At 40.9% G+C, this 26222-nt stretch overlaps 1 protein-coding gene across 2 annotated transcripts in view; it reads right to left on the reverse strand.

Moving 5' to 3' along the window:
- Positions 1–25526, reverse strand: part of LOC126100243 (histone-lysine N-methyltransferase eggless-like) — a 351861-nt gene extending 326335 nt beyond the window's left edge. For both annotated transcript variants that reach the window (XM_049910825.1, XM_049910824.1), the window contains exon 1: positions 25310–25526. The gene's annotated coding sequence lies outside the window, so the exon portion shown is untranslated. The remainder of the gene's footprint in view (positions 1–25309) is intronic.
- Between the last annotated feature and the right edge of the window lie 696 nt (positions 25527–26222).

The following is a 26222-nucleotide window of genomic DNA, read 5'->3' on the forward strand; positions in this document are numbered from 1 at the left end:
ATGAGAAGACCCCGACTAGATAGAAATGCACTGCCCTACAAGGGATGATGAGCATTAAATTCCCTGAGTAGGAGGAAGGGAGGAGGAAGTTGCTGAAGAAGGGTAGTTAACCCAGCAGGTGTAAGAGTCCTGCCAGGAGGGAGATAAAGATTGTCAACTGTGACCCCAGAGTCTAAGTGGACCCTAACAGCAATCACTTCCAATGTCGTTAGAAGAGGAATCCACGTGCTAGCAACGTACAAACGCCACCAGATGCCCGCAAGGTGCCAACCCTATTGCGACAGAAAGCACGGAACCCACAGAGGGCCCACGAGTGATCATCAGTAAAATGCTATTCCTGTAGAACCACACAAGCTGCAGAGTAAAACGAATTACGGGATTTCAACACCGGAAGGTGACGGTAATATCCACTACAATTCCACTGGATAACCACAGAACGATGATTCAAATGGGGCTGAACAAGCTAAAGCCAGTCATGTCGCTGGGTCACCATCCATCACCGACAAGGAGGGGGCGACATCCATGAACAGTACATCAGAGTCAGGTTGCGAAGTTGGGGACGGGACCTCTGTCAACACCAGAGGCTCCTTGTCCTGGGACTTATGTTTCTTCTTCTTTTCTGTGTGAGATCGAGGAGGGCTGTGCTGCGAAAGGGGCAGCTGCAGCAACATCTGGAACAGAAAGACAGCGGGCGAACTGGGGGCCCACAGACCGTGGTTCTCGTGTTCGTCATGTGGCAGCAGACCTTTGGCCTGGAAGGTGACGGGAACGGGGGTCCCGGGAGGGGCGCCCTTGACCGGCAGACGTCGAAGAAGTGGGACACTTCTCCGGCTGGGGAGGGGGGGGGGCGCCTGGAGGGGAGGGGGTGGTACAGCACTGGTGCTAGAGAGAGAAACTAAGGGCACTCATGGTGTAAAGAATGCAAAATTGGAAAACACAGCCTCCGTCCTAGTGGATTCTAGTGTCAACGGCATTACTGAATTTGTCGAGTACGATGATGATAACTTATATATAACATCTCCTGAATGAAAGTGTATGAACAACTTTCTATAAAATCAAAATGACGTATTACTGAACAACTAACTTCTCAGTTTCTGGAATAATCACTGAAACGCGTTGTTTTGAAATGCGAAATAAATCCCTCAAACTGGTATATAGGTCGCCAGTTGCCAGCTAAGAAATGTTATTACTAGCCTTATCGCTACACTTTTCTTAGCAGAAATTCTTAAATCTCGCTATGACCATCTTTCCTGGAAATATACCGTCTTGCGTTTACGTTCCTTGTCACCTTTCATCGCAATAAACGCAGCACAAACTGACAAACAAAGAATAGAGGCGTAGCAGCCCGCTAGCACAATGAGGCAACGTCTGGACAGGAGAACGCGCATGCCTGTGTGCGTTCTTCAAAGTAATTTTTGTGCATACCCTTTCGTTCCTGGGCGTCAGTGATTGCGCACGAGGAAAAACGCATCGTTTGGACATACCTTTTAAGTACACAACATGAGGCAAAAGTGACGTCATTGTCACGTCACACGCTGTTTCGACTTTTGAAATAACTTGGGAGACCCCATATTGGAGATCGCCGTTCTTGTTAAAGCTCTTGTTTGATGGGTTCTTCTTTGAAACTTATGTTCTATGAATGTATGCTGTTTCCAAACACCAGCACATTGAGCATCTCTCGAAACAGCATCCGTGCAAGTTGTTGTAATGAAATGACGTCATATTAATAGTTAATGAATTTTTGTATTTGGTTGATTTTGTATTATAACTTGCGAGTTATTGAAGTATGCCGCTTCAACGCAATGGTACATTAAAGATTTATCAAAATACGTCGTTCTTGGTAGAAATTGTTGTAACTAAATGTCAGGTAACGTCACATAGATGGTTAAAACCTTCAGGTCTAACATAAACCGAATCATATTCTGTACTATTCAGCGTTATGTACATACAGTATAAAAAAGCTCTCGCCCTCGCGAGTAAATAATTGTCATCGTCAGTAATTTATAAATTAAGCATGAAACTTGCAAATTCTTTTAAATATTCAAAACATGTTGATCAACTGGTGAAACAAATCACCACTCAGAATAATAAACATAGAACAACTGGCACATTTGAAAAGAAGTAAAAGGTAGCGTTGTCTCTGCCAGCTATAACATACAAAACAAAATTTACAACCCAGCAGAGCTATTTGCCAATCTTCAGTTAAAACTACATATGCAGACGAAATGTGTTTTGGTATTGGTACAGCCACGTTCCCGCTACTGTTTATTCTTGTTTTATCAGTTACTTTCAAGTGCTAAGGACGAAGTTTATTTTTCTCACAGTGAATTGCAATTTTTCGCAAAAATTAGAACATACTTACAATAACCAGCAAATTTATTTACCACTGTGGAAGCTTATCGTTAATTACTTTTCGTAATATACAGGTAAATAACGAGTATGAATTTGGCATGTTCTCACTTTCAAAGAAAGAAGGGGCCGCAACGGTTTCCAAAATAGCAATAAATGTACCAACTGAAGATACGAGCGACCTCTTTAATTAATCTGATAGCTTGGTTACCCATCCTTTCTAATCGAAGATCAAATCCTGAAGCTAATTTTCAGAGTTTCTAAAAATAATCTTCTGATGTTGAGACCCTGCTTGAATATATAGGTACGTTACTGGATTTAATGTTGGTGGCTTCGTTTTCTTGCTTGTAATTCAGCAAGACGCCTCACTTTCTGGGTTATTAGGAAAAATAGTAAAACATTTTCAATACATTTCGGAACTATTCTTACAAGTTCTTTAATCCCTCCCTTACCCTAGGCTCTATTCTCATGAACGCGGAACTTTATACACATTTATCACCGAACACCAAAATACTAGAAGTGCCAAGAAGTGCCACGACCTAGAAAGACAGCTGCGCTCCAAGTAGCGTAGCAGTGAATTCTGAATACGAGAAATGTGGCGCAGAAATCGGTATTATTGTTCTCAGATAGACTAGTACTAGATGATAATACTTTTGATTTCTACTTTATTGTTGTGTCTGGTAGTCATTAGCATACAGTGATGGTGGTACTGAGAACCCCTAGCTGCTGCCAGACAATTGATGTCTACCAGAAAGAAGGGACGCTCAGTGCAGAGCCCTGCGGGACCCCATTCTCTTTACTATTTGGGGGTGGGGGGGTTACTGTGGGAAGCATCAACTCGAACCCACAACGTACAATCTGTCAGGAAGTTCTGGATAAAAATCGGAAGCGGACACCAGAGACCCCATTCATGTAAAGCAGCAGGGATGTGGTGTCATAAACCTTTTGCAGATCGAAGAAGATAGCTATAAGGTGTTGACATCGGGAAAGAGCTGTTCGGGTGGCGAACTCCAGGAAAACCAGACTATCAGTAGTGGAACAGCCTTTGCGAAATCCACCCTGGGACAGAGCCATAAGACCCTGAGATTCAAGTAGCCAACACAGCTGCCCGCTCACCATGCGTTCAAGCAACTTACACAGAACATTGGTGAGACTTATTGAGCGATAACTGTCCATCTCTACAGGTTGTTTACCCAGATTCAGTACTGGGACAATATGCTCTCTCGTCACTGCGATGGGAACTCACCCTTGCCCCAGATGTGGTTAAAGATGGCAAGGATATGACTGACAATCCACAGGTACATGCTTGATCATTTGGTTGTGGATGTTGCCCAGCCCTGGGGCTGTGTCAGAGCACTTCGGTAGGACACTGATGAATTCCCACTCATTGAATGATATGGTTCCAAGTGGCGTGTAGGAAATGATAAATTGCTTTTGTTCCATCTGCTGTTTTAGAACACAAAAGGCAAGTTATAATTCGCAGTTGCTGAGGCTTACGCATAGTGGATAGTAAAACGTTCAGTGACGACATCTGGATCAGTGCAGACAGTGCCATCCAAGGTAATACCAGGTAAATCTCCACAAGCGTCTGATATCCATAGACACGTCTGATTCTGCCCCAAACCTGAGAACGTGGTCTGATGGTTGACATATAACATTCCCAGCATTCTCACTTCCGTTTTTTATTAGGTGGCGACCCAGGGCACAGTGCTGCTTAAGGGGAATGAGGTGCTGCATCAATGGGTGCCGCTTATGGTATTGGAGAACCCGCCTACGATCTCCAATGGCCTCTGCGATTTTTTATGACCATCAACGTGCTGGCTTCCGTCGGACCTGGCCCGAGGAACAGGGGATCGCTAAATCAGCTGCTGAAAGAATGGACTGCCTAACGTGCAGCGGGCAGCCAAGGTCGTCAGCAGAGACGAAAGCACCCCAGTCAGTCAAGCTGAATGAGGGCTTGGAAGACTGGGAAATGGTGACCATCAAACAGGTCGTTGTGGGCCCTCCAGTGGACAGACGGCATAAGGTAAGAGCTGCAAATGTGCAGATCAATGGCCAAGAAAGTTCCATGCACCACACTGAAGTGTATGGGGATACAAGTATTCAAGAGGCAAATGTCAAGTTGTACCAGTAAATTTTCCAGGTCTTTATTGCAGCTAGTGACTATGGTTCCACCCCACAAAGGGTTATGAGCGTTGAAATCACCCAAGATTAGAAACGTCAGAAAGCTGAGGAACCAATGCAAACAGTATGTTCTGAGACACTTCATCATCAGGAGAGAGGTGAACATTGCATATGGTACTATCCTAAAATGTCCTTAACCAAACAGCCATAACACCCACAGGTGTATTAAGAAGTGTAAGTTCGCTATACAGAATGTCTAGAACATATGTCCAAACTCCGCCTGACATTGTCATGAGTAGCACTATTCTTATAATATCCCCGGTATCCAAGAAGGGCTGGGGTCTGTGTTGCTGGAAACCAAGCCTCCAGAAGCACAATGTGGAAGACCGTGAAAGTGTTTAAAAGATGTCATAGCTCAGCTAGGTGGTGGATAAAACCACTACAATTCCACTACAGAATAATGTTGTCTAAGTACTGTGAGGACAGGAAAGATCCACAGGGGGCAGGTTATGCCTTAGGGACTCCTGCAAACTGGTTGAGAGGTTACGGCATCAATAGACACAGGTTCCAGGTTCCTTTGTGTGATTTGAACTGAGGCCTCATGGGCCACCAGAATTTCTACCTCGGCCACAGGGGTGGAACAGGCGGGATCTCGTGGTGCAGGGGCCACCAGAATGTCCTTCTTGGAGAACTTTTTCTTGTCTTTCCTCTCCTCTATAGGATTTCAATGATTGCAAGAGCTTCTCTGAATCAGTTTCTGGTAAAGATGACCATCATTAAGCCCTGCAACCATCAGCCTGTGGCTCCTTCAGCCACTGGCAGGTGTGTGGTTGTAGACCAGAGGAAACATTGGAAGAAAGTGTTCCGAGGGACCCCTTCCTGGTGAAAGAAGCTGAAGGTAGGTGATTTGCCTCCAGCTGGAAGGTGGAGACCAAATGCCCTGGGGGGTGGAAAGACATCAGTCCCTATGTAGGTGTGTGGGAAGCCGTAAGAGGGGAGACCCCAACCATCCGGGAGGCAGGCATGGTTGAGCAGTCCAAGGGCCCACTGTAATGGTTGAGCATACCATTGCCATAGGGGGATAAAATCACTGTAGCTGCGGTGTATGACTTTGTTTGACCTGCTGGGTGCAACCACTTGCACTTTCTCTTGGCCTCTTGGTGAGTAAGTTTGTCCAAAGTCTTGTATTTTTCTCTCTCTCAAAAACTGTGCAATCTGTTGAGCAGAAAAAAATGGTGCTTTCCACAGTTTACACAGATGGTGGGAGGGGCACAAGAAGCATTCACATGCAGCGCTCATCCTAATCTCAACAGATTGAGCTACCCTTGCAGTGCAAAGACAAGTGGCCGAATTTCAGGCACTTGAAGCACAGCATTGTTTTGGGGGTGGAGGGTCAGACCAATACAGTTTCACAATACAGTTTCACATCACATCAATATAGCAGCACCTTGACCTTTTCAGACAGTGAATCACCTTCAATGGCCAAGATGAAGGCACCGGTAGTGACTCTATTGTCCTTTGGCTCCCTGTGTACATGACGGGCAAAGTGTACTCCCTGTCACGTCAAGTTGGTGCATAGCACATCATCAGATTGCAAAAGCAGGTATCTGTGCAAAATTATGGCCTTAATAAAATTCAGACTGTTATGAGGAGTGACAGTCATCGGTATGTCACCCAGCTTGGTACAAACCAGCTGGGTCCATGACTGGACAGGGGATGCTGTTCTGATCAAAACTGACACGCTTTTAATTTTAGAGATGGCTGCCACTTCCCGTAACTTGTCTTCTAAGTTCTCCACAAAGAATAAGGGCTTTGTGGCTAGGACGGAATCACCATCAGTTATTGTCCACACCAAGTATTGCAGGGAGTATTGCCCTGCTTGCCAGTTAGCCCTACGTTCCTCCCATCGTGTAGACAGGGAAGGGAAAATTTTTTGGTCGTATCTCTCTGTATTAAAAGAGGACTGTCCTTTCACAGGGAATGCTGAGACTGCATGGTCACCAGCAGGAGATAACTTCATCCGCTTCATTTGTGGCTCATCCATCATGGTGTCACCTACTATGAATGGGGGCTCTCCCCATGGGCGACACTCAGCCTCAGCAATGGCTACCCGGCCATTAATCTGTTGCTCAGAGCCCCTGTGCCCCAGTCACAATGGGCACATACTCCTTGGCATACATGAGAAGTTTCCAGCTGAGTCATCAACAGTGCGTTCCCTGCATGGTCAGGAGACTACCACCATGTGGTACTTGATGACCCTTCATCCACAACTGGATTGCTACGGTGCTAGGTTATTGGTGTATTACCATATTAAAGGGAGGGTGCACAATTGAAAATGCACAAAGGTGAAGCATACACCACACTGGGCAATCTTCCCTGCATGATCCATACTTCTGGAGTGCTTCAAAAATTGGTGGCAGGTCAAACCCAACAACGGGGACCATGTGTTTATTTAATGAAAAGTTACAGAATATACCAGAAGTGGAAACTTGAGGCCCAATCATAAAACAGGTCCAAGCAGAGCTGGCACCAAGAAAACCATCATATGGAGAGGCAGAAGAGGAAAAGGATAGTGTATGTGTAAGCTTTCAGCACAGAAAGGAAGTAATGCTGCAAAGGCTGGGGCCCTGTGGCAGCCAAACATGTACTTATAAAAATTTGTGAGCCCCCTGGCAGAGGTACAGCTCGTATTCTACATTATTTTTGTTACCATCTGTTTTTTGTACTCACCATCCAAATTTTCACTGACTTCTACTAAACTGGCCTGTTTGTAGTACCTGTTAATAACATGTGAAAACATTTGTGTAACTACTGTCGCATTTGCAAAGATGAATCCTCTAGTCACCAAGACTACAAAGCACAGGGTCTACTCATCTACAACAGGGTCTACTCATCTACACCCATACTCTGTGAGACTCTGTGCAATACATCAGTGGTAAGAAGCAACACCATTCGAAGCAGAATTACATATTCATTCCATGGCAAGATATAATAAAGCTGAATACCAATACTATCAAAACCCGTTAGCACAGAATTCTCCATTAAAAGCGAGCAAGCACAGAAGTCATATGCAAACAAATATAATGTAGAATACAAGCAATACACTTACAACTCATTTACATTGAGTGGTTCAAACTCAGTTTTATAAGCAATAAAAGATAGCGTACACATAAGTCTGCATAACACTATGAAATGAAACCAGTTTCTGTTTTGTATGAAAGAAAAACAAATTTGGGATAATTTGCCCCACCCAATATTACGGTTGTGATAAGAATTCAATTCCATTTTGGGTCTATTGCTTTTTCTTGTGTACATTAATGCCTTCTCATCTGTTATGCTGGCAGATGCTAAATTTGTTATGTTTGCAGATGATACAAACATTGCAATAAATAGGAAGCCAAATATCGTTTTAGAAATGGCTGCCTGTCAAATTTTCACTGATGTTAATAAATGGTTTAAAGTTAATTCATTGCCATTAAACTTTGAAAAGACCCACTATACTAAGTTCAGAACCTGTAAGAGATTTCCAAGCAGCGTGTGTACATCATATGAAAACATGCATATCGAAGAGTTTGATAGTGTCAAATTTCTGGGATTATAGCTCAACAATAAATTCAGTTGCAAAAGGCATAACACAGAATTGCTGAAATGCCTAAACAAGTCTGTTTACAATGCAAATGATGTCAGATGTAGGAGACATAAAAGGCTCGCATATCCTGCTTACTTCCATTCTATTATGTCATACGAGATCATAATGGCGCCTAATTCAAAGCGTGTAATAAGATTCACTTGTTGAGTAAATTCAAGAACATCGTGTAGAAACATGTCAGTATTTTAATCACTGCTTCTTAGTACATTTATTCCTTAATGAAAATTGTTGCAAATAATGTATCTCTATTTCCAACCAATAGCTCAGTACATCGTATAAATACTAGGGATAAGAACAATCTCCATAGAGGCCACAAATCTCTTACCTTGACCTAAAAAGCCCAATATTCAGGAACACACATTTTCCAATAATTTGCCAGCAACCATTAAAAACTTGGTCTCAGATCATTCATAGTTTGAACACCGTTTTTGATAGACAACATCACCAGCTCTATAGATGAATATCTTAACAGGGACTGTTAGACGAGCTTACCTAAGTAAAAATGTCTGTTAGATTTCAGTTTTAACAGCACTTTGTCACAGCAGTGAAGATTCAGGTATTTTGTGTATGATAAAATAATTAAAAGCGTGTAAATATGTTTCATTCTGACAGTGTATTAATTCTGTAAATATTAGCAGGTCCAGTTTACTGTATTCACATATCTTGACAATCTCCTGTCAAATGATCGTGGAGGTGAGTATTATATTCAAATGTTCTATGTTTTTATGTTATACTTTCTGACATTATCCACACCAATAAGAATCATTTCAATGTTGGGTCTCTGGAACGAAAACTGAATCTATTATGATCTCTAATCTCAAGAATATGAGTAACATATTTACAATGCTACTCAGAGGGGGCAATACACACACATTGTAATCAGAAACATACTTTGATGAAACCAACTTCTGTTAACTGCGAAGCAAAAACAAATATGAAAGACTAAAAATCATTCAATTAGAAAGCAAGATGATGGACTGATAAACATGCAGTGCTCTAAGTGCCATGGCAGCAAACCAAGGATGTGTTACCTAAAGTATCTGTATGAGTTTCACCCCCAAGACATTGATAAACAACGTAGTTTCAAGATTAACAAACCCTGCAGTAAAGAAAAAGTGTGGCTCCAGTTCAGTCAGCGGCTAATGTTGCTGTTTTGTTTTGAATGTCACGTTCGCCTGATGCCTTGTGAACTGAACTATCATGAAGTTCAATAGACAGCTCTTGCCATTTTCCCCAATAGTGTGTGTGTGTGTGTGTGTGTGTGTGTGTGTGTGTGTGTGTGACATCAAAATGATGTTACATTTGCCTCAAATGAGAACTTAAAAATTACCTGTCACTGGATTCAGCATTTCTGCTACTCAACTCATTCCGGGTTGCATCGTTGCTGCTCTCTCACTTGCCTACAACACTTTGCCGAAATGTCTGGATGAGGAAAGGAAGGCAAGTTCAACTGCCATGTTCGAGTTTCTGCTGAAAGCAGTTGGAAATGGCCGCAACACCAAGAAGAAGAAGAAGAAGAAGAAGAAGATGATGATGATGATGATGATGAGGCAGTTGAGTGCCAAGTGCCAGAAGATGGGGCATGTAGCCAGGACCTGCAGAGGAACAGTTGCATGCTTTCAATGCATAAAAGTGCACGATACACTCAACTGTCAGAAACTGAGAAGCGTTGCTGCTGCAATGTGTGTAAAATGTGGCGGTGCTCACTCTGCAAATTCTCATAGCTACAGCTACATGAAGGGCTGGAAGTAGCAGGAGGAGGACATCACACACGAAGAGGCAGTTCCTTGCAACTCAGCGGCCATTTGGCCCCCTATTCAAGAGGAGGTGGCGGGTCACGCTGCCACGATGATGACATAAGTGACACGCCGCATATTGTCACAGATGACACATTGGCAGCCCTCTCTGCCATGATGATGGCTTTGACGGAGGAGCTGCGGGAAGAAGAAGATTTTCATTCCCACCATTCCTTTCCCCATGGGGTGGAACGCAGGGGTGGATGCAGCAACGCAGATGGACGCCCCACTGGGTCCTGCAAATATGCGGGAGACCAAGGTGGTGCCCATAGAATGCCTGATTATCCTCCTCAAGGGGAGGTCAACCAGCACCAGACACAAGAAGAAGATGAAGATGCCTCCTGCAGAAGCCCCACAGGAAGAGAATGTGACAATGGAAGTTGCTTGTTTGACACTCCCAGGCGAACAGAGCACACAAATGGTCCTCAAGAAGATCACTGAGTCACTTCACAATGGTATCTATCCCCACCCTGATGATCCCTATCCCATTACCCTTCCTGATTTTCCTAAACCTTCTATGCTTCACAAGCCATTCAATTTCGGTGACTCCCAAGAAATACTTTAGGGTCTCATCAACAAGAAAAGTAACTGAGGCTAATCAATTCACATTCCATTTTTGCCCCAGATGACTGGTGGCACATACTCAGTGTCGCTCTAGACTTCATAGGTGAGAGGAAGAAATTCAGTCACCACTAGCTTGATTGCAAACATGTATTACTATGTTTCAGTTAATGCCACGACAATTCAAGTCAGTCACCATCTACATCAACTACATACGAACAGGAGGATAGGCAATTATTTGTATAAACTACTACTTAGTCGGACCAAGGAAATATCCGTCATTTATGGCAATGGCTTCCAGATTATTTCATTCTGCCAACCCTGAAAGCTAGCAGTGGTGTTGCCAGCTTTCAACTGTGAAGTGCAAAAGATTCAGTCGACACTGGTTGGAAACTGTAGAACCGATGCACATTCAGCAAGTAATAAATGTAATCTCTTTCTTCTTTGGTAGAGTACAGAAAAAAAAGTAAACAATCCTGTTCTAAACTAAAACATTGATGTGATTTAATGTGAATTCCCAATTCCCGCAAGGACATCCTTTTCCATGCTTCACAACTTGATCCCAACAGTATGTTACCATCTGTTTATTGGCAAAGAAGGTCTTTAAAATTGCTGAGACCTGTAATACATTCATGCTATACTGTCGGTGTGTGTATCCATACTTCACCTATGGGTCAAATAAATCAATTGAAAAGCAGAAATACCATTTTCTGCATTAGAGGAGAGGGGGAAGGAAATGAGATATTTCAAGTTCGAAAAGCTATAAACCAAAAGAGTTGGGACCCTCTCAAACTATACTGGATGCAACGCAGCAAGGATGCAGCCATATAGTTATGAATTCTGTAGCCCAGTTGAAATGATTGCACAAAGACCTTTTAAGTTCAGTCCTAGGCTGTTAAAGGGTTGCTTCCAATGATTAACCTAATGCTTGCTTTGGAAGGCTTCCTGTGTTCATCTCATCAAATACTTGTGTTAAGCTAACCTTTATGTAAAGGAGCCCCATAAATGTAGCTTTCTGAACAAATTTTGTTCAACTTTTATTATGTGCTTTCTCTTAACTCAAACAATAAAGAAAAATAAGAGCCATGGTGCAACACATCAATTAATATGATAAGCAATGAAGTTTTGTAACCAAAAAGCGTTATCAATAGCATTAATAAGTGTTTATAAAATTTATGACCTATTTCTCTACTTTGAGAGGTATGCATCAGTGTTATTTTTTGCTTGATTTTTGTTGATATCCAACAGACTATCGTCAATCCAATTTGGTTTTCTTTATTTAGATTTTTAATGTCAACCTGACATTATTGGTATAACAACAAAAATATCTTTTCTGAACATCTCTTGTTTCTTTTTATTATTATTATTTTTTGTTATTCATTGGCTGTACTCGATTTAATCATGTGGGGATGTAACTGCAGGTCATTTGATCCAAATAGTGGTTGCATATTCATATCAACAGAATGAAAAGTTGAACTCAACATACCGTATACTGAAGAAATGTGCTTACCTTTTGAAAAAAATATATTCTTAATGAATATTAACTGTACAACTATCAAACCAAGGATGTAAGTTACGAAGGAGGGGTTGTGGTCACTTCATGTTAGTTCCAAAGCGAATGATGAAATGTTTTAAGATTTCAAAGTTTTGGATGTGTTTGCTACTAGTGGTGATGCTGAGGAGTTTGGATTAAGAATGTAGTCTGGCAATGGTAAGAAAATCTTTTTTGAAGAAAAGAACTCTGTTAACATCAAGTACAGATTTAAGTGTCACAAAACCCTTTCTGAAAGTGTTTGTATGGCATGTAGCCATTTATGGAAGTGAAACACAGATGATAACCAGTTAAGACAAGAAGAGAATAGAAGCTTTTGAAATGTAGAAGAAAGCTGAAGATTAGATGAATAGATCACATAACTAATGAGGAGGTAATTAACAGAAATGGGGAGAAGAGAACCTCGTGGTACTACCACACTAAAAGAAAGGATCAGTTGGTAAGACACATTCTGAGGCATCAATGGAACACCAATTTAGTACAGGGGGGAAGCTTGGGGGGTAAAAGTTGTAGAGGGAGACCAAGAGATGAATATGTTAAGCAGATTCAGAGGGATGTCGGTTGCAGTAGTTACTTGCAGATAAAGAGGCTTGCACAGGACAGAGTAGCATGGGGAGCTGCATCAAACCAGTCTTTGGTCTGAAGACCACAACAACAATATCTATTACATTTTGGCTTTTGTCAAACTATTATTGAACTGTCTGGTGGGGAAGGATGCGAGTTTAGTTTGCAATTTTTTTTCACCGTGTCCTTGGTAGGATTTGTTTTCTGTACTTCCTATTAAACTGAGTCTCAGGGCAACAACCGTTTATCAAACTCTCCAACACAGTTATATAAAAAATGACAATATTACGAAACCTTGCCCCCTCTTAAAAAAATTTCTGCAGATGTTCATGGCAAAAATGACTGATTACTTCTAAATCCATCTTTCATGAAATAAATGTGACCCTATAATAAATGGTTTACCTCATTATGGCAATCATTCGGGTTTAACTACGAAAGGAAAATAAAATTTCACAGAATTTAAATGCTGACTCACTCACACTATTCAGCAAAAATTAATGGGGTGAAGAATTTAAATCACACAATTTTTTGTATTTTGCAAATATGGCCACCAGAGGGAAAAAAAAAAAAAAACACGTGGTTAACAAAAGCAGTTACACAGTTTTCACTGAACACTCAGTCTATTCAGCTGAAACCTCAAGACAGATATAAAAGTGTTTAGTTAAGTTTATTTCTTTACTCAATGTTAATTTATAAATATTCAAACCAGCATAAGAAATTAATCAAAGTCAACAGATTACTTCATGTAAGAAATTTTGTTAATATAAAAATTTCAGGCCCACGTTTGTATTGTGTATTTAGGTATTGTTCATGGCAGAATTTCAAATTTTCGAAATGCCAAATAAAATATGATAAAGAAAAACTATGGAATACTGAGGCTTTGCCATAAAAAAAGTAAACAAAATCAGATTACATTTCTGATCATGGCACACATGCAAAAAAAAAAAGCCACACCAAGCCTACTTTGACTGTCACGTACCTTCTCTGGCCAAACACACTTCTAGATTCTAATTTCCTCTGAAACTAACTTGGCTTGTGGAACTGTCAAGGACAAGTAAGAAGAATGTCACAATGTTCAGCTGTTGGCCACAAAAATATTTTTCTATTTTGCTGTACAAAAGAGTATGTTTGTTGTTGTTGTTGTGATGTTGGTTTTCAGTCTGAAGACTGGTCTGCTGCATGGTAGTCTATTCTGTGCAAGTCTCTTCATCTCCGATAAATACCACAACCTATCCACAAGAACATATTTACTTTATTCAATCCTTGGTCGGCCCTCTACAGCTTTAACCCCCATACTTCCCTCCATTACCAAACTGACCATTTCTTACTGCCACAGGAGGTGTACTATCAATAAACTCCTTGTTTTAGGGATGTGTCCTATCAATGAACTACTGCTTTTAGTAGACTGTGCTAAAACTTTCTTTTTTCCCCTAATCAATTCATTAACTTCTAATTTGTTACTTGACTCCCCCTTACTTTTCAGCATTCTTCTACAGCACCACATTTCCAAAGCTCGTATTCTCGTCTGAACTGCCTAATACAAAATTAGAAGCCATGGCTCAGAGTCTCGGTGACTTGGAGTGGACAAGCATCTACTTCTTCGCATACATGGAGAGGTTACAGATTAAACAAAAGCAGTGCAACCTCTTGCATTGTCACGGAGCTGTAACCAGGTCATGACAACTGTCACATGACTGATTGGCTCCCAAACTGGATTTCGGGGGCAAACATAAATTCACTCTAATACTGCGTGTAGGGGATCACAGTATACAGTGGATAGACTATGTACCACATACAGCTTCCTTCCCCGAACAGCCCACACTTCTGTGGATTGTCTTCTCCCTCATGTTAACAAACAAGGACGTTGCTGTTCTGGGCAGTTCACATATGTGGGGAAGGAAGAAAGAAGAGTTTCATGTACAGTCAACAATGAAATCATCCCTCCCAGAAATCGCACTGATAGGGGTACAAAAGGCCCCTACATTCCAGAACCCAGTATAACTGTAGGACAGTTTGCAGAGCACATTGGTGAGGCTAAATGGTCATTAGCTATTAATTTTGCCTAGTTTAAGGAGTGGGGCAACAGTAACATACCACCATTGCGAAGGGAAAACACTTGGCCAAGTACAGTTGAAGACACTGAGTAGATGAAGTCTTTGAGTAACATTTGGATGTTCGCTCATCTAATTATGAACCGAAACATGGGGTGGGGCTCTACTGTGTGAAGAGTCAAGAACATGAAGCAGTTCCCAGTCAATGACAGGCAAGACCGAGTGTGTATGAGAATTTAGTATGTTGTTTGAGACTTTGCAGGGTTGTTCGACAAGCCTAAATAGCTGTTGCAATGTCTTTGATGAGTGTGTATGAGAATGTAGTATGTTCTTTGAGACTTTGCAGGGTTGTTCAACAAGCCTGAATAGCTGTTGCAATGTCTTTGATGCACCACGGCACTGGTCAGTGGCAGAGTGGGCCATAGACAGAAAACAGCTGTCCCAGTGGCACAGGTGATTGAATAGGGGAAGTTGCTCACATCACATCATTATCAACACAATCTGACACAAAACGGACGAAGGTGACAGGAGAGATACAGTTGCCACTAGGCACTTTGAAGAGCCCAATGTCATAATTGGTCAGTCAGGCAGTGATAAGCAGTGACAGGAAAAGGGCCACTGACACAAAGATCATCGTGTAGCGACCACTGTTGCAAAGCCATGAGACTAGGAGAGAGATCGATAAGTCAACAGCCAAAAAGGTGTCATGGTTAGCATTAAAGTGGGTAGAAGTACCATTAAGTTGTACTTCATCACAGGGAACGATGAGTATTGGGATCTTAAAAATGAGAAAAGTTGGGGATTGTTGAAGATTGAAGTGATTATCTAAAGGTCAGTAAGTGTCTTGTCTAGTGATTTCTTATAATTGTTACAAAGTGCATTACTTCAAGGGCAACATGGATCACAGAACAAGTGGATGTTTGTCGTTTTAGTTCTCGATGGTGGCAGTAGTATCCATTGCACTTCCATTACATCATCATGTTGTGTGTATTCTGGTTAGGTGTGAAGAGCCACAGTCACTTATGGGATGGAACACTGCTAACAAACATCACTCATGGGTCTGACGGCGGAGGAAACCTGACACCAAATTTTTTTATCTTGTGACTTCAGTTTTACATATCTCATGGAAAAGAATGACCAGGAGAACAGTTGTTTCTTAATTTTTGTGATAATGATTTTATATCAGCTGGTCTGTCTCATGTATCGTTATTTCCAATTGGTTTATAAATGTTAATCTACATTCAAATCCGATGATGGCACCTGAAACCAGTTATCCAGTAAACAGTATTTAAGCGATCTTGGCTTTTGAATTATTTCTAAAGTAAATAGTGTTTCCAAAACAAAGCTTCTGATATGTCTGAGAGAGAAAGTTTACCATTTCCGTGTTATTACCAGTTTTAACATAGGAAGTTATGGCCATAAAATATGAAAATCGTTAAAAAACTGAAGGTCGAAAAATTGATCAATGGCGAGATGCATGTTCAGAATTACTGAGAGAGACAGGAAATCAAATACACGTATTATGGAATACACTGTGGTGGAAGAGTTAATGAAGACTCCAATGAACATGAAACAGATGCAGTCAGGACACGAAGTATCGCATATGTGTAGTAGAGGGTGAATGGAAGTTGTTTAGCCAGGTTCCAATAGACAGGAAAGACTGAAACAATGAGCAATTGGAAGTTGCAAGGGCAAACTGGTTAAGTACAGCCAAAAACTCTAGAGGAAGTAGATGTCATATGGCTGATGATGACATTCCAGTACACCATTAGTTGTTTTTGCAGAGAGAGCCAGCCAACACCTACAGGGTTATTACAAATGATTGAAGCGATTTCACAGCTCTACAATAACTTTATTATTTGAGTTATTTTCACAATGCTTCGCACACACATACAAAAACTCAAACAGTTTTTTTAGGCATTCACAAATGTTCCATATGTGCCCCTTTAGTGATTCGGCAGACATCACGCCGATAATCAAGTTCCTCCCACACTCGGCGCAGCATGTCCCCATCAATGAGTTCGAAAGCATCGTTGATGCGAGCTCGCAGTTCTGGCACGTTTCTTGGTAGAGTAGGTTTAAACATTGAATCTTTCACATAACCCCACAGAAAGAAATCGCATGGGGTTAAGTCGGGAGTGCGTGGAGGCCATGACATGAATTGCTGATCATGATCTCCACCACGACCGATCCATCGGTTTTCCAATCCCCTGTTTAAGAAATGCCGAACATCATGATGGAAGTGCGGTGGAGCACCATCCTGTTGAAAGATGAAGTCGGCGCTGTCGGTCTCCAGTTGTGGCATGAGCCAATTTTCCAGCATGTCCAGATACATGTGTCCTATAACGTTTTTTTTCATAGAAGAAAAATGGGCCGCAAACTTTAAACCGTGAGATTGCACAAAACACGTTAACTTTTGGTGAATTGCGAATTTGCTGCACGAATGCGTGAGGATTCTTTACCGCCCAGATTCGCACATTTTGTCTGTTCACTTCACCATTAAAAAAAAATGTTGCTTCATCACTGAAAACAAATTTTGCACTGAACGCATCCTCTTCCATGAGCTGTTGCAACCGCGCCGAAAATTCAAAGCGTTTGACTTTGTCATCGGGTGTCAGGGCTTGTAGCAATTGTAAACAGTAAGGCTTCTGCTTTAGCCTTTTCCGTAAGATTTTCCAAACCGTCGGCTGTGGTACGTTTAGCTCCCTGCTTGCTTTATTCGTCGACTTCCACGGGCTACGCGTGAAACTTGCCCGCACGCGTTCAACCGTTTCTTCGCTCACTGCAGGCCGAACCGTTGATTTCCCCTTACACAGGCATCCTGAAGCTTTAAACTGTGCATACCATCGCTGAATGGAGTTAGCAGTTGGTGGATCTTTGTTGAACTTCGTCCTGAAGTGTCGTTGCACTGTTATGACTGACTGATGTGAGTGCATTTCAAGCACGACATACGCTTTCTCGGCTCCTGTCACCATTTTGTCTCACTGCGCTCTCGAGCGCTCTGGCAGCAGAAACCTGAAGTGCGGCTTCAGCCGAACAAAACTTTATGAGTTTTTCTACGTATCTGTAGTGTGTCGTGACCATATGTCAATGAATGGCGCTACAGTGAATTTATGAAATCGCTTCAATCATTTGTAATAGCCCTGTATATCCAGCCCTATAAATCGAGAGAGGTGACATCTAGTTCCTGCTCAAAGATTCCATTCCTTGTCCAAAGTTAAATTTCAAATCTTTTGCCAGTGTCTGATGAAAGAGATACTTCGATATCACATGCATCACTGTTAATGGTGAACCACGAGTTGTGTGTGGACATTAACCTCAGCAGCTTTCTTGGTGTTATTCAATTGTCAGTCATCAATACACTTGGTAATTAAATTGCAGGAAGTACAAGGAAAAATACATGATATGGACGAAACAAGGAAATTCCAAAGGCATAGGAACTAATATTGTGATGAGTAATGAAGTTTGAAAGTAATACAATCGAACAGGCATCTTTCACTCCGCTGTGGGCAAACAATCCTCTACACTGTGATTAAGATATTTCTCTGCTAGTAATCTTCCTTCGAGAAGCAGAACAAGTAGTAAAGATGTGAGGATGCAGTCGTGAGTATTGTCTAGGTAGCTCAGTCGGTAAGAGCACTGCCAGCCCCAATGCAATATCTCACAAAGTTTCAGAAATCAAATTGTAATTTACTGCCATTTTCTTATGCACATTCTGTTGAAGCAGTTCAAAAAATTAGAAACTTGTGAATATTCTATGACGTTTACTGCTAAGGGATGTGCAGCCAATAGAAAGGCAACAAATTCCTCATGAACAAAGTAATATTACCTGTTGTTTTTAAATGTGGTTAGAGGAAGAGAATAAACAAGTTAAATTATGTTCATGAGCTCAAGTGCGAATGTCTTATGTGAAGTAAATTAATTTGATAATATATGTTCTGCATGTGAATTACTATCTTCATGAAAGCTTTCCACAATGCTACTTGTCAACAATTGAATGCACAGTACCCGAATAACTGAATTTTTGTTGAAATATCGAGACATATGTACCAGTCAATTTGAAATTTTACATGATAATGCACTGTACATTTTTTTAAATATAAAGAGTTATTTTAAAAGAGGTTGGCAACATTATGTACTAGCAACAAGTTCTGAACTATCCCTTCCTTTTAGACCACAGGCAACAGATATCCACAAGAACACAAGCAACTTGATACTGCACTTTGCAGTAAATGTGTGAAATTAAAAATTATCTGTCCCAAAACAAGTAAATTTGTGTGACTGCCCTGACCATTCCTGATTATGCACAATTAGCATTAGGAGACCAGACAAAAAATCAAGATGAAATCATTTCAGTCACCTGGACCTGATCTCTCATATAACTCAGCAAGTCAAGCATCAGCTATGTAGTGTCTCAATTCAATATTTCACAACAGAAAACAATGAACACTTCTATCTTTTTTGCTGTGGTTTTGGGTGTTAAAAATGTCAGTTGTGGGAAAACCATGATGAAGTAATAAATATATTCTGAAAATACTACTATGGCTAACAGCACAGGAAAATACATAAGAATTATTATGAATCATAGGGAGGAAGTAATTCGGAACAGAGAAAATAAAAGATGTGGAACAGAATTCAACTTTGAATGTATTGATACTGTCCTTGGACACGAAATTTTAATGCATAAAATGGTCTGTGTGGGCATCCCAAGGATTGAAGTAATGAGGTTCGCATCACATCTACAAAACAGCACACACGTTGGGAAACTCAAATCAATTGCTCCATTCATTAAATCAGATTGGCATCTCGAGAGAAAGGATGCTAAAATATGGTATCACCAAGCAGAGATTTTGGTATTTTTCTGTTTTTCACCTATTAAATCCTCAAATACTGAAACTAACATCATACTGTTTAGAGAAGAGACTACTGTACTAATAAGTGACAAAGTAATCTTTTAGTGTAACTACACACCAAGTCCCCATGTCAACAGGACAATAGTCAGTGTTTGATGCAGACTGCTTAACAATTTAGACATTTTCAGGCAAATAAATCAACATGAAGATCCAAAACTGATTTTACATTGTAATGACGTAGAATGACAAGATGTCAATGCAATTCTACAAAAACAGCTTACAGCAAAAGTGACAAATATATTGAGAGTGTGCAATGACAAAGATTTAAACTGTAAAGTACTCCAGAATAGTGCGGACAAGTGTAGTGTAAGCATTCTCTTTGGTAGACCTGTTGCACCTTCTAAGTGTTCTGCCAATGAATCGCAGTCTTTGGTTTGCTCTACCTACAATATTATCTATGTGATCATTCCAATTTAGGTTATTTGTAATTGTAATCCTAAACTATTTAGTTGAATTTCCATCCCTCAGATTTGTATGACTTATCACATAATCAAAATTTAGCTGATTTCTTTTAGTATTCATGTGAATAACTTCATACTTTTCTTTAATCAGGGTCAACTGCTACTTTTCGCGTCATACAGATATCTTATCTAATCATTTTGCAAATTGTTTTGATCATCATTCTTTTAATCCTTACAGTTCACACAAGATTAAATTTTGTGCATGGTTCTCTGTTTAAGAGTGTTAATCTCCCATTTCTCGAAGTGTAAATTACTTTGCCTGTAGTGCAATAGTTGCTCACTGAACAGCCACCTACGTGGCTCTTTAATGCGTCAGCGTCCATCAGGAGGATAGCAAAAATGGTTCAAATGGCTCTGAGCACTATGGGACTCAACATCTTAGGTCATAAGTCCCCTACAACTTAGAACTACTTAAACCTAACTAACCTAAGGACATCACACACACCCATGCCCGAGGCAGGATTCGAACCTGCAACCGTAGCGGTCCCGCGGTTGGAGGATAGCAAGTCTGCTTTTACAGTTCACTTCTTCAGTTAGTCTTGCTAGGATGAATAAGATGGGTGCATGCTGCATACGGACTCAGGAGGAGCTGGGAGCTGTTCGCGAACAGCTGAACGAGCTGCTGGCTACGGTCAGTCACCTCCATGCTGCTGCCTTGGAGTGTAGTGGTGGCAGAGAATCTGGCATGTCGCATGGGGCATCTCAGGTGTCACTTGTTTGGCAAACAGGCTCTGCTACCGAGGCACCTCCTAGTGCATCCAACACAGTGAATCCACCCTTATTGCAGGGTGAGTGGTAGGTGGTAACGAATTTCGCGTCGCTCAAGACAGAGGGCCAATGTGAAGACTGGCCACCTGGCTTCGCCCATTCACCCTGTGAGAGGACAGGTGGCCGCTCCTTCAGCAGGGTCCGAGCAGGCACATAGTGGGAGGGGTTCACTGGTTATTAACGTAAGGCACGTTATGGAGCCCGTAAGGCAGATCGCGTTCAGGGCTAGAAAAAGAGCCAATATGTCTGCTGGGGAGCCATCTGAGATGTGGAGGCGGCCTTGCCTATGACTATTGAGCAAGCTGGGTGCAGCTGTCTCCAACTTTTGGTTCACATCAGCACCAACTATGTCTGTCGCATGGGTCCTGAGGTGATCCTCAATTCGTGCAGGTGGCTGTCAGAGGCGGTGTAGGCTGCTGGCCTCACACGAGGGGCGCAAGCAGAGCTCGCAATTTTCACCACCATTCCCAGAGCTAATCAGGGTCCTTTGGTTTGGAGCTGAGTGGAGGGGTCTCTACCGAAGACTTCGTCAACTCTGAATGTCATGGCTGCTGATTTCTGGATCTATGTTATCATGTGGAGATTTGTAGGACTCACTTTGATAGGTTGGGGATGCACTATGCAAAGGAAGCGGCTACTCGGGTAGCAGAGTACTTGTGGAATGCATGAAGGTTTTTTCAGTTAGGCGGTAGTTTGAGGTCCTCTCATGAACACCCGTCAGCCGATGCACAGCAAGGGAAGTCAAATGGCATTCAGAATAAAGAAACTTTGACTATCACAATTTTATCAGTAAACTGTCGAAGTATTTGTAATAAAGTTCCAGAATTTACTGCCCTCCAGGAAAGGACTCATGCTCAAATTATTCTTGGGGCTGAGAGCTGGCTGAAACCCTAAGTGGAAAGTTCTGAAACATTTAGCGAGTCATGGAACATACAACGGAAAAACAAATGGCTCTGGGCACTATGGGACTTAACTCTGAGGTCATCAGTCCATCGGAAAGACAGATTAGATGCCACAGGAGGGGGAGTTTTCATTGCATTTGACAAAAATATTGTCTGTATTGAGGTCGAAGTTGAGCATGACAATGAAGTCGTCTAGTCGTGTATAACAGGTGTAGGTGAAACTAAGTTAATTGTTGGATGTTTTTACCAGCCACCCGATCCCGCTGTGACAGTTCTAGAGTCATCCAAAGAAAGTCTATCTCAGTTAGACAGTGAATTGGTATCAATTAGTTCTAGTAAGATGGATATAGAGCGACTATGGACAAAGTTTAAGCAGACTGTGAATCGTGGTCTGGAGAGTTACATGTTGGTAAGTGGATGAAGGAAGAAAAAGACTAAATTCAGCACATGCTGAGGAAGCAGAGGCTATTACACTCGAGGTTCAAAAGGGGATGTACAAACGACAACACCAAAGGTTAGTAGAGGTTTGTGCATCCTTGAAAAGATCTATGTGCGAAGCATACAACAACTACCACCATCACACCTTAACAAAAGATCTGTCAGAGAATCCGAGAAAATCCTGGTCGTATGTAAAATCTCTAAATGAGTCTGAGGCTTCCATTCTGTCCCTTGTTGACCAGCCTGGTGTGGCAGATTACGATAGCAAAACGAAAGCCGAAGTTTTAAATTTGACATTCAAGAAATCATTCACACAAGAGAACTGTACAAACATACCATCATTTAAGCATAGGACAGACTCCTGTATCGACAACACAAAAATAAAATGACTAGCATAGAGAAACAACTTAAAGGTTTGGAAACAAAATAAATCACCAGGTCCAAATGGAATCCCAGTTCGATTATACAAAGAATACTCTACGGCATTGGCCCCTTACCTAGCTCGCATTTATCGTGAATCTCTTGCCTGACACAAAGTTCCAAGCAATTGGAAAAAAGTGCACGTGACTCAAATATACAAGACAGGTAAAAGAACAGACACTCTGCAAGATTACAGGCCAATATCTCTAACTTCCATTTGCTGCAGAATCCCTGAACATATTCTCAGTTCAAATGCAATAAACTTTCTTGAAGACGAATCAGCTTGGTTTCAGAAGGCATTGCTCATGCGAAACTCAGCTTGCCCTTTTCTCAAATGATAAACTGAGAACTATGGATGAAGGGCAACAGGCAGATTCCATATTTCTAGATTTCTGCAGAGCATTTGACACAGAACCCCACTGCAGGCTGTTAACAAAGGTACAAGCACACGGAATAAGTTCACAGGTATGTGAGTGGATTGAAGACAAAGAGTATTGCCATGACTGTCCCAGGGAAGTGCGATAGGACCGCTGTTGTTGTCTATACATACAAAAATGATTTGGCAGACACGGTGGGCAGCAATCTGTCGTTGTTTGTTGATGATGCTATGGTGTACAGTAAAGTGACGAAGTTGAGTGACTGTAGGAAGACACAAGACGACTTAGACAAAATTTCCAGTTTGTGTGATGAATGGTAGCTAGCCCTAAATTGGGAAACGTGTAAGTTAATATGGATGAGTAGGAAGGACAAACCTGTAATGTTTGTAGGCTATACAGTTTTATTAGTGTCCTGCTTGACACAGTCAAGCTATTTAAATATCTGGGCGTAACATTGCAACACAATATGAGGTGGAACAAGTACATGAAAACTGTGGTTGGGTAGTCAAATGGTCAACTTCAGTTTATTGGGAGAATTTTAGGAAAGAATGGTTCACCTGTAAAGGGGACGGCATAAAGGACACTGGTGTGACCTGTTCTTGAGTACTGTTCAAGTGTTTGGGATCCGTACCACGTTGGACTGAAGGAGGACATTGAAGCAACTCAGATACATGCTACTAGATTTGTTACCGGTAGGTTCGAACAACTCTTAAGTGATACGGAGATGCTTTGGGAATTTAAATGGGAATCCCTGGAGGGAAGGCGACGTTCTTTTCAAGAAACACTATTGAGAAAATTTAGAGACCCAGCATTTGAAGCTGATTGCCAAACGATTATACTGCCGCCAATGTACATCATGCAGAAGATGAAAGAAATTAGGGCTCGTATGGAAGTGGACTGTCGTTTTTCCCATGCTCTATTTGCGAATACAGCAGGAGAGGAAATGAGAGGTAGGAGTACAGGGTACCCTCCGCCATGTACCGTATGGTGGCTTGCGGAGTATCTAGTAGAAGTAGACAATGGGATTTCATTATTCTGAATCCAGTTGTATTAGCAATAAAAATATTGTTCATTCAGCAACTGTTGCGTGGTTCCTAATTTACAAAATGAAACAACAGTCATTTAAAATACATTTTTTACATCACAGGACAATTTCCTTATACTCACAGAAGCGGGTAGTGGCTAATTCTGACTTTCTGAATAACCTATTAGCTCCAGAGGAATGTGTGATATTGTCTGAACAACACTTTCCTGTGTAATATATAGCTAAACACAAAACAAACTTGGAAATGTATCTTCAGTAACATTAAAGCATCTAATGAGGCAATCAATATAAGATACAAATTGGGAAACAAAGTTTCTCATGAGAATATTTTTCAAAACAAATAAACAACTTATCATATACGCTGTAAGAGGGTAATAACCTCCCAAATACTTTGCTGAAAACATTTCTGCACAGAGACTGTGTGTCATTTTTACAACAACAGTAATTCTTATAGTTTGTCTGTCTCAGGTTTTTACAAACTGCCTGTAACTTGTTCAAACTTGAAGTGAGTTTAGTAAAGGAATAGTTGTGACTTAAGTGGATTGATATTAAGTGAAAACAGTGCAATATATACAAGAGATATAATATAATTCTTACAAACATTTATGTATATAGTGTGTAATGTGTTCAAGGAAACCGTGTAAAACATTCCTAGAACAAACTGTAGTAATGGCTGCCGATGGAAACCACACTACTTTCTCATTATGTGGAAAGCTCTTAGTTATTTAAAATATACATACACATTAGGGCCTACTACAAAATATACGTCTACAACCCATCAGTTTACACTGACAATAATGAGCGGAAAATTTGAAGAGTATGCACGACAGCACCACTTTGGTTTTTTCACTGATTACTGATAGTAAACAAATATTGCTACCGCATTATATCCCATCTTTTTCCCTGCAGTACTGGATTTAGTTTCTATTACTTTCGAAAATCAGAAACCCAGTGAATTTTATTGTCAAGAATGTTCTCACAAATTATTTTACTTATAGGCATTAATTTACATTGTTGGTTTCGCATGTATCATCTGCGAAAACCACTTGTTCTGTGCTTCACCTTCGTTTCTAAGTGATAAATGAAATATTCTCTTAGTATAACACAGACTAGCAACTAATGAAGGAGAAATAGAAGTCAACATAAAAGACCTGGGATAAAATCGGTGCAGAATCGACACTTACACAAAACCATTCCAAACACACACTCGCATGTAATAATCGTGTTTTGGTAGTGAAATGTATGTAATCACCCAAACTTAAAACGCTTGTAACTTACTATCAAAGAGAACAAAACTGCTTTAATAGCAGCGCAAGGTAAATATACGTTAAGTGCCTACCTGAAAACAATTTACAAGCCGTCCTCTTCCATTAGGTCAACTATGTCAGAAATGAATGCCTGAAATACTATTCCAGCGCAGTAGTAATACACAGCACTTCCACAAAACTACAGTTTATGTTTTCTGTACACTTACACCATCCCATCTTCATAAAAATGTTAACACAAACTTCGCGGTAATAACAACACAACTAATGCAGCCCATACCAGTGCAGTTCAATAGACGCCCAAAGTGTCTACACTTTAAATCGTTAGCATTATCTCCACAATTCGATACAAAAATCAAAATATATATTATTGAATGGAGATTATTCAGTACTGGTCATGTTTCCCGATGAACGTGAAAAACGATTCCAAACGACTGCTAAAAAACTCAGAATAGGTCAATAAGCATCCATCGTTATTATCATAATGTGAAAATTAAAAATACAACAGTTTTACATATGACAATAAATGCTATAAAAGTAAGGTAACTTTTAGATTTTCTGGGAAGTAGCGTAGATTCCAGCCATTAATGTCAGAAGGTTGCCTGAGGCATCTGCATTTATGCGTTCCTAAAATTATTCCGTGCTCCAATTCGTTCGCGGTTGCTGGAATTTCTAATTCACATAACATTAAATTAATCGCATTTCATGGGTTCCACCGAGAGTGTCAAAAATGTAAATTTTATCTAAGTACAATACAGCGAAATGAATTTACGTTATGGTACTGTATTACGGTGCTAATTCTGTATCTACATTTGCAACTAGTACCTAACAGACCCACTCTGCAAACAACTGTGAAGTACATAGCAGAGGATACGTCGAATTGTATCAGTTATTAGGGTTTCTACCCATTCCATTCACATATGGAGCAGGGGAAGAATGATTCTTTAAATGCTTCTGTGCGTCCTGTAATTAATTTATCCTCGCGAT

Source organism: Schistocerca cancellata, chromosome 9 (assembly GCF_023864275.1).
Source record: "Schistocerca cancellata isolate TAMUIC-IGC-003103 chromosome 9, iqSchCanc2.1, whole genome shotgun sequence".
Lineage (NCBI taxonomy): Eukaryota > Metazoa > Arthropoda > Insecta > Orthoptera > Acrididae > Schistocerca > Schistocerca cancellata.